Raw genomic sequence first — 15,729 nt, forward strand, 5'->3', positions numbered from 1 at the left:
GAGAGAGAGAGAGAGAGAGAGAGAGAGAGAGAGAGAGAGAGAGAGAGAGAGAGAGAGAGAGAGAGAGAGAGAGAGAGAGAGAGAGAGACCTCTATCCTCTGGTGATAATGGGGGGAGGGGGGGGGGGGGTGAATGTTGAAAAAAACTTTTTTTTAATCGTTTTTTCGGTATTGTGCTCTCCCCGATTGGGGTTGGTTCTTGCGGCCGCGGTTTCAAAAACCGGTTGTCAATGGTTGCAACAAAATAAAAAATGGGGCAAGTAATTGATACTCTATCATTTCAACTTTTCATAATGTAATTGATGGTTGTAACAAAAAAGTACATTGCAAGACACCGTTACATAATCAATCTAACTTTGATGCATAAAACAAATTCTATTTATTTCTAGTAATGATACAAAATATTCTGGCCTCTTGCCCTTATCTAAAGGACCCTCTTCCTCATGCCTTGGTCTCTTTGAATGATGCGTTTCATCATCAGCATCCGTCGCAAGCATGTTGAGGTCGAGCAATTGGATCTCCTCATCTGCCTCAACTTGCAAGGCCTCTTCTATAAGTTGAATGATTGGATGCTTTTGTTTTAGTAGATCATGTTTTCCAGATTGTGGCAACTCACGTGGGCTTGTGATTCCACAAGCTAGACCATACGCATCTTGTGACAAAAAGTAGCGACTGCGCAGGCCATACATGCCAGGCCCTACACCAAAAAGTGAGACCATTGCTTGCTTGTCTAGTAGCATCACCTTGTCTGCGTTCCATCTGATGGCCGTGCCTCCCTCCTGGATATTTGAGTGTCTTCAATACAAAAAGAGGGAATTCAGCCTTGTCCTCGGAGAAGCTGAAATGGAAGAAGAGGAGTTTTGGAGCGTTTAAATTCTCCAAGTACTGACCAAGGGAGGAATTCTTTTCCAAGTATCCTTTAACTCATCCACGGGGACGAGGAATAAAATTATCATAATAGACTACGAGCTACAAGAAATAAAAGCCAAGTGTTGGTATAACACATGAAACTCTCATACGGGGAAGCAAAAAAATATTTACACAGTAGTATACCTTCTGATTTTTATCTTCTTTGAATAATGCAACACTCCATAAGTCAAGTGTATTCTCTTTGGTAGAGGATGAGGAAGGCGTCAACGTTGTTGATGGACCAATTCTCCCCATCTCTGTGATTTCAAGCCTTTCATGTACCACCCTCAACTCTGACTCCATTGGAAGCATCACGGCACATGCGGCTGCATCCTTGTATATCATTGTTAGTGCCTCTGTTGGTTCAATAAACTCACCCATTGTTACATGAGCACCCATGACAGAATACTTGTCATCGGCAGGGTCGATTATATTGTCATCCTTTTGTAGATTTTGAGCAACTATAGCAAGATAGTAGTCCTCTCTCAAGTCAAACAAATCCATGATGTCTTTAAGTATTACATAATGATGATCATCAATGGGGATGGTAGGGAGCACATTTGTTGGCAAAGCTCCCTCTCGCAATTGAACACCTTTTGAAACAAACAAAGCACCACTTGATGGTTGCTTTGTTTAACTCGTCACGAGTGACCGAATGGTGACTGCTCTCAGCCTACTCTGTTGTGTCCCGGTGATCGTCCAGATTAACATTCAAAAAGAGTATAAACCCAGCATAGTATTTTGCAACTCAACACTTTCGACTATGCACGAGACATCTGAAGTCATTCTTGTGATACTACATCGGCAACTTGAGCTCGGGGGGTTCACTATGTGTAAAACTACCATATCACGTGCGTTCAAGACATGTTTGTAAAACCCCTTATTTGTGAATTTTGTTAAGAATATAATGTACCCTTTTCTTTTAAAATCTGTAAGTTTTTTTAAAATTTGAAAAAATAATGCCCTTTTGTATATATATTTCTGTAAGTTTCAAGAACTTTAAATCTGTTGTTGAACTCACGTGATAGCTTACATTTTTATTAGGTGACCTCCCCAGGAACTTGAGGCTGTTCATGTAGAAAATATCTTTCTTTAAACGATCAAAATTGATATTGTAATGGAATTAGCCTTTTAACTTGAGTTGGAGCGAAAAGTAAATAACATATTGAACATTTCCTTGAGAGTTCCTTTCTGTGTAGGTGTAGAATGAGAAAGAGAGTGCTTGGATGGAGAGAGAAACACTAACACATTACTTCATTAACATGGCCTGAACAATACTTGTAAAAGAGAGTGAGAGTTTAGAGAAAGTGACACCAATAGAGGACCGGATTAGTTAGAGCTGGTCCCCCCTCCAATAGGCATTTGTATTATAGATTCTTCCACGACGGAAGACTTGTTTACAATACAACTGATTGTGTTCCTTGAGACCTTCTTGATGAGGTGAAGATGGCAAGCTTCACTCACCAAGCATTAGCTAACAACAATAAACATGATTAGCATGAAGTTGGAAAATGCCCAGCCTCAATCCCAAGACCTCAAACACCATGAAAGGTGAGGAGAGCTGGCAAGGAGTGAGGAAGAAGAGATAAGTATAAGTAGCTCTACAAGAAAGCAATACCTCCTTGCACATAATCACTCATACCTCTTGTAGCATAGCTTAGCATAGTGATAATGGAGATTAGAGAGATTGATAAGCAAGCATAAGCATTCTCTTATGTGTAGTTGCATCCATAGCCAAGAGCTCGTTGTAGTAGGCACTCAACTTCTCAAGGTTGGAGAAGGAGATGAAGTTCTTGCTTCACAAGAGTGTGTGAAGAGAAGAATGAGAGAGAGAGAGAGAGAGAGAGAGAGAGAGAGAGAGAGAGAGAGAGAGAGAGAGAGAGATGTAGCTAGGTCGACCCCCTTTCCTAGGCTTTCCGTGAAGCTTATTGGACCATGTAGCCCTCTAGCCAATGAGAGCTTGCTCCCTTTGGGGCAAGTTGTGTAGTCTCTTGACAAGTGTACTTCTTTCCCTCTTGTGAGGTTAAGCTAGCACCCCCCTTGATTAAGCATAGCCCTTGCTTAAGCACAGTCCTTGCCTGCTTGAGCAATGTGCCTCTACACTTGACATGTGGCCCTTTCCTTTCATGAGAGTATGGACCCTTGGTGAGGTGCATACATACTACTCACATCCCTCCTTTGTAGGGCTCTCCCCCTTCTTTGTAGCAAGTTCTTTGAACTTGGTAAGCAGGCAGGCCCCATGCTTAAGCACAGCCCTTGCTTAAGCAAGCTGCTCCCTTGCCTGCTTAGACCTTAATTGACTAAAGTTCTAAAAATTAAGACTATGTTTTAAGGCTTTTAACACTTACTTTTAGAGGCTTTAATGAAGTCAACCCTAAGGTCTTTTGCTCCATTGGCTAGCCTTGCTCTTTGATAGACCATTTCTCATTTGGACCCCTTTACCATTGGCCCCGTGCTGAAAGATCTATAAGCACATCTATATCTTAACCCTTGTTCCCGTTTATTCTCCCATATTAAGTGATCATTTTAATATGAGAAAATCATTTGGGTTGGTTAGATATTAGATTTTATGATAGATATTCTTCATATGAACATATCGACAACCCTCAAACTCAAATGTGCCATTGATCATCTGTTGCTCGTATGTCTCATGAAACTCTGCAACAACAAGGACATGTGACGCAAAAGCCAAAAACTCTTGCAATGAGAAGGCAGGGTTGAAAACAGGCTTGAGTTCCTGCTCCCGCTAGCTGAAGTCCAATTCTATAGAGAAAATGGTACAACTTGTCTTTGGATGCCTCGTTAGAGCAATTCAGATCCTCCTCTATCTCGATCTGAAAGGGATCCATTTGTGGAGAGAGGTAAGGAAACTCGGGTTGTTGGTTAGGGTAAAGGTAGGAAGGCACCGGCTAACACTAGGGAGTATGAAGGAGGGACTGACGGGCCTTCTATATATAGACTCCTCAGGAACTTGACCAGGTCATTACAACCACACTTATGATTGCATTACTAACAGTGAAATGAATGTAGCACAAAGACCGAGGCAAGCTCAACCATCCCTATGGCATGTGTCCTAGTTGGGTGAGTATCGTAGCTATATAAAGCACCTTGACTGTATACACTCCAGAACTCACTCACATCTACACAACACAGGTATGGAGAGGACAAGAAGAGAGGAAAGGAGAAGCTTTTCCAAAAGATGATGGCGGAAATGAAGGAGGTCAAAAAAATTCTACCTGAGGCATAAGCTCTTTGAAATGAGCTAAAGAAGAAAAACAAAGGAAACCAGAAGGTAAAGGCTGGGAAAACCAGCACTGCAAAGACCGAGGACAAGAAGCACCCAACCATAAAGGAGGAAGTAGAATAATTGTAATGGAAAAAGAAGATAGTGCATCTATCACCTCTTAGTCTTGTGTAATGGAGTCCTTGATGATAATGCAAATGTCTTCATATTTTGTTCCTTTGTCTCTGTCTCTTTGTTTCTTTTTTGGTTACTGATTATGAAGGAAGAGCTTTTATCAAAATGTGTTGCACCACAATCTAAGTGGGAGGTTTATGTCACACAGTCGTTGATATGCTCGCACTCTACAGCAAGAAAAAAATATTGTGCCACAACACAATAGGGAGCTCTCTTCATGATATGGGTGGTCCCTATCGCGTTGTGATGCGACAGCCAAATGTCGCGCAACAACGCGATAGGGAGGCGTATCCACGATATGGGTGGTCCCTATCGCGTTGTGATGTGACATCCAAATATCACGCCACAACGCGATAGGGAGGCGCATCCACGATATGCGTAGTCCCTATTGCATTGTGATGCGACATCCAAATGTCGCGCCACAACACGATAGGGAGGTGCGTCCACGTTATGGGTGGTTCCTATCGCGTTATGGAGAAACATCCAAATATCGTGCCACAATGTGATAGGGAGTATCTCCACGATATGGGTGGTCCCTATTGCGTTGTTATGCAACATTCAAATTTCACACCACAACGCGATAGGAAGGCATTGAACGTTGGCTTCCAAGTCTTCTTAATGACGTTCAAATAACCTAGCGGCCCCCTAACTAACCTAAAAATGTACTAATTTTCCTCTCATTTGTTTCTTTCAAACCCATTTTAACAATTTCACTAATATGCGTTCCTATTTTAGTTAATCTGCTAAATTTTTATAGTCCAACAATTCTTGCCTAGTCTTAGTCTAACTAGATTCTTTTATACATTCAAACTTAACCAAATTGCTCCTAGTATGTATATTTAAGCATGAACATAGATACCAATTATTTTGATTTATTTAGGATTTTGTGTGCACAAGTTTAATATTGCAAAGTGACACCAGATTTGATAAAAACTATTCTTTATTCTCAAACTCAATTGAACCCAGAATGCTATGCACACATGCACAAAAATGATTACAACAGTTTAATCACAAGCATAGTTCACAATTCCAAGCATTTCTTTTTGTATTTAATTTTTAACTAGCAATGTTTCTTTTCAATTTTATTGAATTGTTTAGAAATCACAACTTTGTTCAAAGTCAAGCAGCAGCTCCTCTCACTTTAACATGAGTCACTCCGCAGCGTAATCTTGAACTTTGCTTTCTAAATTTCACTCTCTCAGTACTCTCTTTCTTTATCTCTCTCTCTCTACAATGACATGTGGAACACGACTCCTTGTGGCTCTCTCCTCTAACTCAGCAAAGTATCCATTCTCTCTCTATCTCACTATACACACAATCTCTCTTTTTCTCTATCTGGTGCCTTCCAACTACCTGCATTCTCCCTCTTTCTCTCACTCTCTCTCGTTCCATTGCAGAGAAAGGGGTCTCCTTCTCTCTCCTCCTTTTTGGTACAGTTAGTAGATGGTGCCTTCACTCATCAACAACAGTGTGCATCATCCTCATTTTCAGCAAGACCGAATTCTTCTCTCTCTACTTCCCTCTCGACTTGCGGATCCCTCTCTTGCTCTCGCTTATTGCCCGCCTACAGAGATTCGTTCTTTCTCTCTCTTGAACTTGGCACAGAGAGAAAATTCTCTCTCTCTTTCTTCTCTCGTACTGGCACTACACACAGGTAATCACATACAATACACTCCCTACGATGACCACGCCCTCCTGGATTGCCTCATGATCACGCTCCTCCTCTCTCTTCTTGCAGCCCCCTTCTTGCAACCACTTCGGGCCCTACTCTCTTCTCTGGCCACCTGTGGTGCCTCTAATCAACACACACACACACACACACACACACACACACACACACACACACACACACACACACACACACTGTTAGAAGCTGGACACACCCTACGGAAAATTACTGCTCGGCGGATTATTATTTTTTATAATTATTCATTTATTGAGAAAACCTGACATTTCATCTTTGTAAATATTGGGGCTTACAGAAGTTTCCAGATTGTATCCCAGTTTTGACATTTAGATTGAGTAGATGGTTAAATTGGAACATTAGGGTTTGAGATTGTAAGGTATTTATAGTACTTTTTGACCTTAATGAAACACCTTTGTCATTTTAAAGAAAAGTTAAGTCTGTGAGTGAGCCTATCGTGTACGAGAGAGAGCGAGAGCTTCATCTTGATGCTACGCACGCACAGGTGGTCGGAATCGAGTGCGGAGAAGTGCAACGTGTTGCCCCCGATGAGAGCTATGGGCCGATACCTACATTGCGCGCGTACGGTCTGGTTTTGCGAGCTCGACCTACGAGCTTCATCTGGTGATTCGGTGAGCATATCCACGCGTTTTCACATTTCAGCATATCCACGCGTTCGCATTGGGTAGAGATACACATTAGACACTTTAGGTTTCGGAAACGATAACCTGCAAATTTCGGCCAGACATCCTACGTGATTTTGCACCGGGTGTTTTGGGTTGGGATTTTGGTTCATGGACCTTAGGGAGAGCAACCTATTGGTGTTAGTAGGGTCTCCTTCAAGTTCTGTGGTGTTTCGAGACCATTTGATGGGTATTTAGCTCTAGAAAGCGTTGTAGGAAATCTCCTCTTATGCACTCTTGAAGGCTATAGCTTAGACATTGGGTATAGACCTATGTACGAATTAGTCGAGAGTCGGTCGAGTGTAGATTGACACCCTATGCTTGCTTCCACCCACCTACGGGTCGAGCTTCGTCCTTAGCTGACAAATCTTGTTAGGTGAGTTCTCGTTGTGCTGACGTCCGTCGCAGCGTATCCGCCAACATTGGCGCCGCTGTCGGGGACGAAAACTCTAGGTAGGTGACCGAGACTAGTCCTTGAGGATAGGGATTCTTTGGCTTGCCAAGAGTCTGTTCTACATTTAGATAGGATCACAGAGTGGAGGACTCTATAGGTCTTAGAGGGAGACTAGGGAGCGTGTGTCTGGCCTAGATCCTTCAACTTAGGTAGACTTAGGTAAACTGAGATAGTTTTAGGTCTTAGTTGAGTTGATAAGTAGGAGTTTGAGTGGTAGAAGCGGTGAAAGGGGAGCTGGAGAGTCTGGAGAGGCCAGGAAGCAACCAAAACACCATTATCAACATTTCACATGATAAGTAGGAGTAGGGTAATTAGGACATCATGATTCATGATCTAGAGCACTTCATGCATGTTATACTTGCTATTCGGTTCATCACAAGGTTGTAAAAGACGAAAAAGAGTGTTTGAAAGCTGAAGTGAAGTTCAAAAGCTGTTGTGAGTGTTTTTGATAGAGCTGCAGAGCATCAGAAGCATTTTTGTCAGGAAAAAAATAAATTTTAAACCAGGAGACATCCTACATGTAGGATGTCTACAGACTGATCTGGTGGTAATTTTGGAATTTTGAGTTGACCAGTGTGTTTAGAAAGTAGGGTTTACCCTATTTTCACCTGGAAAGTAGAAATTTGACCATATCTTGACAAGATAAGGCAAGATAGACAGAATTTGCCAAACATCCTACACAAATTGTGCCAAGGCATTATTTTAAGACCAAAACCATAGGATGGCTGCATGAGCATGATCTGCATGATATATTGAGTGACTGAGAAGGGTTTCATCTCAATTGGGTGAGAAAATTAAGTTCTAAGCAGACTTTAGCATTTTTTGACTAAAATAGGCTGGAACAGCTAAAATTGGGGTCTTTTGAAATCCAAACCAAAATGTAAGCATAGCATTGGGTTGCTGACATCAAGGGGCAGGTGTGACTCAAGTCTGGGGTCAAACAGGCCAAAAAGACATCCTACGCGTAGGATGTGTTTTGGGTGATCTGGCACTCCAAATCTAGCTTTGAGCATACCAAAGTGATCAGCACCTCAAGAGGAGTCTGTGCTTTGCATTTGAAGCCATATTGAGCAGTTAGACATGCTACGCGTAGAATGTCTAATTTATGAAATTGAAGCCAAAAATTGATTGTAGGCATAGTAGGGTGTTGTATAGCCTGAGGCAAGCCTCCTAATCAATTTTGGTCCAAATTGGAGTTGATTTGACTGGTCAGACCAACATCAGGATGTTGGAACAGATTTCTGATTCATTGACCAGCTTGTAGGTGTCCAAATCAAAAAGTAAAAATAGATGTGGACTCAACACATCAAGGGGAGTCTATAGTGCAAAAAGCAAGGCAAAATGGAGCAGGAGACATCCTACGCGTAGGATGTCTACTGGGGCTTAATGAAGAAAAAAACTGACCGAGGACATACAGTGATGTTCTATTTGACTTGAGGATTCCAGAACTTCGTTCAGAAGTGAATTTGGACCTTGTTTGACCTTTTGACGGAGCAAAGACAGAATTAATACTTTTCAAGTAAATTGACCAACATCCGAGGGAAGTACAGTTCCACATTAGGAAACCTAATCCAGAACATCAGAAGTGTATAAATACATTAGTTGTTGAGGTTAACTCTCCAGTGATACGAATCATTACTAAAATCACCTCTAACAGTTAAATTCTTTGATTCGATTGCTTAAACGCTTGTGTACATGTATATTCACCGGCAAAGCAAGAAGTTGTGCGAAAACTGATCCTTTTCCAGGTGAGTGGTTGGATTTGTGTTAAGTTGCATTGATAAGTTTGATGAATTTGAGATCAGGAAGACACATTTTTAGAGACCAAAAGGTGCAGGTGATCAGGTAGCTTAGTGTAACCAGTATAATTCAACGCAAAGCAAGAAGTTGTGCGAAAACTGACCTTTTTCCAGGTGAGTGTTGATTTGTGTTAAGTTGCATTGATAAGTTTGATATTTGAGATCAGGAGACACATTTTAGAGACCAAAAGTGGCAGGTGATCAGGGTAGCTTAGTGGTCCACCGAGGAAGTGTAACTCAGCAAGGCTAATCCACGAGCACCGATTATTGAGGAGGGTATGATACTGACACTTCAATAGACAATTCCTTCTTCATGATGGGTAGTCAACAGCCAGGAGGTTTCACCTATGATGGACCAATGCCAGGAGGAAGCACCTCCCTAAATCCTTTGAACGTTTCCAAGTTCACTATAATCTTCTTAGAAGGAACAAACTCGAAGGGAGCCCTAGTTTATTCTGACTAGGGATCGAGGATGCAAGTGTATTTGTATTAAAGAAAGACCGGCTCAGAGACTAGAGATAATTCGAGTCTATGATGATGGAGATAGATTCCGAGACAAAAAGGGGAACCACTATCTAATAGTTGGTAACCCTGAGGATTACAATAGATATGGAGATAACGTGGTGAAAGGGAAAATGGTTTCAAAAACTCAAGAACCGCCTCCAAACATTGATCAACCTGGAGCGCTTTTTATGTATGATAAAAAAACAACCAGGGTCTCAACCTATAATGAGAATGTGGGAATTTACAAGCACGAGAGCAAGGGAATTGTCTCTTAATTTCGGTGCAAAGACCCTACCCAAACGAATTAAGCAAAGACAAGGTTCTTTACTTATTCTCTTACGAAATTGCTATGGGGAAGGATAATGTTTTTGTTGATAGGTACGGGCGAGAATACAAACGTATTCTCCTAGAGGAGGTAGAAAAGGCAACAGTTCCAGAAGCATCAACATATGCCCCCGAAGAAGTGCCAAGAGCCACCTACACCCCTAGCAAGTCGACAAATCCCTTTTTAGAAGATTATGACGCGACCTCACATTCTACCCGACAACAGATGTTCAACTACCAAAACCAACCAGCAACTCAACCATCATTGCAGGCATGGCTTTGATAGAGGGCAACATTAGAACAAGAACGAAACCGAGATGGTTATCAAGCCGCACGAGGGCTAAGGGATTTACAAGAACCACCACTCTATTCACGGTATCATGGTGAGAGTAAGCCAAAAACTCAAGGGTCAACAGAGCCTGGAAGACCACCCATAGAACGAGTTCGAAGAGATGAACCATCTCTTGCAAGAACTGTTGGAAATTATGGCTTAAGAGCACCATTGGGAGAGGAACCAACCCACTATTGAAGGCCAGAGGAGGTATATCGATTAGGACGTGGAGATCCAATGATGAGATTTGTAGACCATCGTCGAATTAGACCTTCTCAGGTGCAAAAATGGGTAAACAGGAAATACACGGGAAACAGAGATCCTAGAGATCATGTAGCAGCCTTTATGCGTGTAATTAGAGTTGAAGAGGTGTTAGACTTCCCTACCCAATTTGCAGGGTTTGGACTGACCCTAGAGGATGATGCTGCTACTTGGTTTGACTCTGTGGAGCATACAAACTTTAAGTCTATGGAGGAGGTGTTTGACGAGTTTATTGAGGAATTCTCACAAAGGGGGATAGCTCATAATACAGTCTCACAAATCCATAAATTCAAACAGAAAGACGGAGAATTTGTGCGAAAGGCAGCCCTACGACTAAAAAGATATGTTAAGTTATGTCCTGTGGAAGAACTGCCAACTCAGTCCAGACTCATGCTTATATTTATTCAAGGACTGAGGAATGCAGATCTCTAGAAGGACTTACATATGAAGAGGAGCACGACGTTAAATGAGTTAACTAAGGAGGCTCTTTACCTTTGTAGAAAATTGTGCGGTCTACAAAGAGGGTGAATTCAAAGATCTCGACGATGATTCATCCTCACAACAAAGTGGAAGCAAGTCCGCAAAGACAGCACCGAAAGGAGAAGTAGCTGTAAGCCAGGAGCATCTTGTAGAGGAAGTGCTAAAAAATATCAACCTGTACGCCAAACCACAAGCTAAATAGCCAAATGGTGTGCTATTGAACAAAAATGGACAAACCATGGGATGGAGGAATGTTATTATAACAAGGGATATGTAAGAGAGAGACCTTATGCTCCCCAGGCTCAGGTAGCATCTCCTCAACTTCCACCGATGCCTAGGTATCAAGCAGGCAACCTACCAGGACCCGTAGGTGTAGAAAGACCACAACCAGTGTTGGGGCAACAACCACCCCTACCAGGATTACGACCAGTTGGCATAAGATACACACCAACCGTAACTCAATCAGAAGAGAAGGCTTTGGTGCCTATGCATGCATATTATGAAGATCCCAATGGATATGCTACAAATCCTACCTATTATCCACCGGAAGAACCCTCAATGCCAGAACCATGGAGTATGATAGGAATGTAGGACCACCAACAGCTGCACATGCAGTAGGAGAAGGAAGATATAGCTTGGATGAACGAATATTGTTGTTCATAGCCAAGGAAGGCATGGGCGGGTAGAGACATGCATACCAACAAAGAGGAGCTCAAGGAGCACCTCAACAGCCTAAGGGGCCCTGCTACAAGTGTGGTGGAGACCATTGGCTAAGAGACTGTCCTCATGATGAAATCATTAGACTCAATGCATATTGCACAGAGTGCGGAGTTACTCATTTGATTCCTGATTGCCCTAAAAACCCAAGCAAAGGAGAAAAAACTACCTTGAACATGCTACAAGCAATGCCTTCCAGTGGAGGGTCAGAAAACGAGACAATAATACCTATTCAGGCAGTGACACGAGCCCAAGATCAAAGAATGACGAACGAACCCATAATTGAAGAACCAAACACCGATGCCCCAAGTTCAGAAGTGAAGAGTCATAAAAGAGCTTGGAAAGCTAGAAAGGCGTGTATGAAAGCCAGGAGAGAACGAAAGCAAACGGCTCTATCCGAGGAGTTAAAACACACCAAGGATAGATTAGAGCGGTTAGAGGATCTAGCTAGCCTAAGCTCACACACTGCGGCAACCATAGCACCCAAGGAAATAGTAGAACCCAAAAGTGCAGGATCAGAAGGATCAGTGTTGGTAGAAAAGGTAAATGAGCAATTAGATGCACTTTTAAAAGCTTACGAAGCCAGACTCAAAAATAACCAAACCCAAGAGCAAAGAAGGATGACTTATCCATATGCTGAAATAGAAAAACATAGGTTGGAGATGTGTAGAAAGATGATTGAAACAGCTCAATCATTCATAGAAAACCCGCTTGGTAAACCTGCAAGTTGGTATGAAGTACCAACTCCAACCCCTATCAAACCAACTTTAGAGAAACAAGTAGAAATGAAGGAAAGACTCACAAATGCCTATGAGTCTAGGGAAGAGCCTATCATAGTGCCAAATACAACAGATGAGGAAAGTGACAGGTTCCAGCCTAAAACATTGGTAGAAATGGGTAAGGATTGTAACAGTCTAGATGACCTGTGGAAGCAAATCCGTGACGCCAACGAAGCTAACAGGGTGAGTTACCACATGAGTAGCATGAGAAAAGAGAAAAATGAGATCTTACCTCCTATTGAAGAATTTGAGGCAAGATCTCAAATGAACTTTGATATGCATTCACAAGGGGGAGACCATGGATCAATTAGTTCAAGGCACAGCCAACCAGACTCGCTAAAAACTCTACCCTGTTACCTAGGAGAGTATGAAGCCAAGTATGAGGTGAGAGCAATCCCATCTCAAAGACTTTCTTCTAATAGAGTGATGGATTCACAAGGGTTGATTGAGTTATTGTCCACCCCGGTGGCATGCACAATCACATTAGCCAAACTCCTAAGGCTACGACCAAATATGTGGACCACTGTAGCAAAATGCTTAGAAAAATTTGGAGTGAAAGACCCCACCTCGAAGCTTCAAGAAGGGATCAGAGAATTGGATAGGCCTCAACTAAACACTAGGCTAGTACCTTTAAACAAGGTTGGAGAGTATTGTAAGGGAGAAGATGGAAACACCACGCTACCACTAGAATTCCAAGGAGTAGTTTCCAAAGCTATTCTAAACAGTGGAGCAGGAGTCGCTATCGCCACCAAGGAAATCTAGAAAAAAATGGGGAAAACCGGCCTTGAGAGCTACCAGAATGAAATTGCAATTGGCAGATGGGTTCATGGAGAAGCCTTTAGGACTCTTAGAAAAAGTAATTGTCACTTCGTGCGGAATTAAGTATGAGCATACATTTGCAATAGTCGATTTCGATAAAAAGAACAATTACAAGATCATCTTGGGAAGACCGTTTATGAGACAATTAAAGATGGTCCAAGATTGGGGTTACGACCACGTATACATCAGACATGGCGAGATTACAACCAAAATACACCTAAAAGACCATAGTTACAAAGATGTGAACCAGACACCACTGGAAGAGTTTTATTTGGCTACCTTGGCAGGGTCGGAACTCCCAGCGTGGTTAGGGCAAAAAAAGGAACTATGGTTGTGCGGAACTTCACATTGTGGGAGCTTAAAAAGAGAGGAATGCATCTTAGAAAGATCTATTGAGGACAAGGATTATATTCCGGAACCTTTTCGTGAAGATGCCTTGGAACCTCTGGAATGGGAACACATACTAGCAACATTGGATGTTTGTACCATTACAGATAGTCAAACGACAAAATTTTGCGATAAGGATGGCTATGATGTGCTACCCTATTACATGGTAAGCCTTATACGAGGAGGAGATGATATTGTAGAACCACCAGAACAAGAAGAGTTTTATAACTCCTCTGAGCATCTAGAGATAAATAACGATGCAAATAATGAGTGTTCGGACAGCTTAAGCGAGCGTGGGGAGAAAACAACGAATATCAAGTTTTATGATTTTGCCAATCAACACCCTAGACGCCAGGAATGCTATAGGAGAAAACGAGTAGAAAACAAAATGAGAGAGAACCTGATGCCCAAGATAAAAGATAAAACTCACTATCTAATGCTTGTCAAAGCAAAGGATTGTGTAAAAGACTAAATCTCAGGAAGATTCTTGAAAGTGCGAAGGGAAAGAACGCAAGAGAAAATAAAACAGGTACGGAAGGCTAAAACAGAAATAAAATCAAACAAATCTCAAAAATCAAAACAAGAAACAAGAAAGACCCAGAGTGGACCAAATTGGAGCGTAAAAAGAAATACCAAGAACTAAAACAGTCTTTACAAGAGGTATGGACTACTGAGGGAGAAAGTGATGGTAAAGAGTAGTTAGAAAAAAGAAACCTGAATGAACCATGACACTATCGGAAATTCACCATCCAGGAAAGAAAAATCATAATGACACCACCAGTCAAGGAAAGAATAAACCAGAATCTTGCGATTGGCCGGAAAATGCAAAACAGATAGACCTCACTGAGCCATGTGAAAAGCTTCAGCTGGTCTATATCACAACTGATTTAGAGCCTGAAGAAGAAGAACGGCTAACACAACTTCTCAAGAAGTATAAAGATGTGTTTGCATGGTCCTACAAAGACCTCAAAGGAGTTGATCCATCGATATGCCAACATACAATTCCTTTGAAATCAGATTCCAAACCTAGCAAACAGTGTCCTTATATATATAATGACACATTTGCTAAACGAATCAAAGAGGAGATTGACAAGCTGATGGATGCTGAATTCATCAATGAAATCGAACATACAGATTGGGTGTCACCCATTGTGGTTGTCCCCAAAAAGAACGGAAAGTTGCGAGTGTGTGTGAACCTCAGAAAGGTAAATGCAGCCACCATAAGAGATAATTATCCCTTGCCGATCACAGAACATGTACCTGAGAGGGTCTCCATCCCCTTAGTCTCCAAGCACTCTTGGGGCCTCAATCTACAACAATGGAAAACCGCTTCCCTCCATGGCTTTCTCTTGGATATTCAAACCCATGTTGTAAATGCACACGTAGCCACCACAAAAGAGGATGTAGCTAAACTTGCCCGCAAGAAGGCCATTAACAACATTGAAGAAGAATTTCTCTCACTTCCCAACTAGCAAAGCAGCAAAGAACTTGTAGAACAAATTTTCAAAGAAAAATTCCATTCATTACCTCCCACATCTCAGGCCTCCCCTTCCACCTCCCCACCTAAGCCGGCATTGCCGCCACCCACCAAAAAATCCACCCACCCATATTCTAAAAGACCTTTTTTACCTCCAAGAACATTCCCCCCCACCACCACCACCCCCGTCCCCAACCCTCCTATGTAACCCCCATTAAATGGCCTTTGCAACCATCCTCCAAACCCGCCCTTGAAAAAACTTTTCCTTTATCAAAAAAACCTAAATTTTCTCCTGTCCCTAACACCCCCCCGCCTATCCTTTGTACCCTCTTAAAACCCTCAATCCTACACCCATTTCCCATGGTTCTCCCTCTTCTTTTCCACCACAAAAAACCATCAACCACCCTTACCCACACCCACACAATAAGGACCACCCCCGTAATTACACCACCCACCACAAATCAAACCACTCGGGAAAAGACAAAGGGAGGAGGGATTAGGGTTTAGCCACCCATACACTTGGGTACACCTGTGCTTCTCCAAACCCTCCCTCCTCCCATATATATGGATTTCAAAAGCCACTCGCGAGACCCCACTTCACGAAGGAAGAAGAAGAAAAAATATGTGGCGTCCACTCACTAATCCACAAGGCTACAAATTCTTTCTCTTTGGCAAACACCAATACTCAACTTTGGAGCACGATA

This window comes from Adiantum capillus-veneris, chromosome 26, assembly GCF_014529385.1.
Source record: "Adiantum capillus-veneris isolate H3 chromosome 26, ASM1452938v2, whole genome shotgun sequence".
Lineage (NCBI taxonomy): Eukaryota > Viridiplantae > Streptophyta > Polypodiopsida > Polypodiales > Pteridaceae > Adiantum > Adiantum capillus-veneris.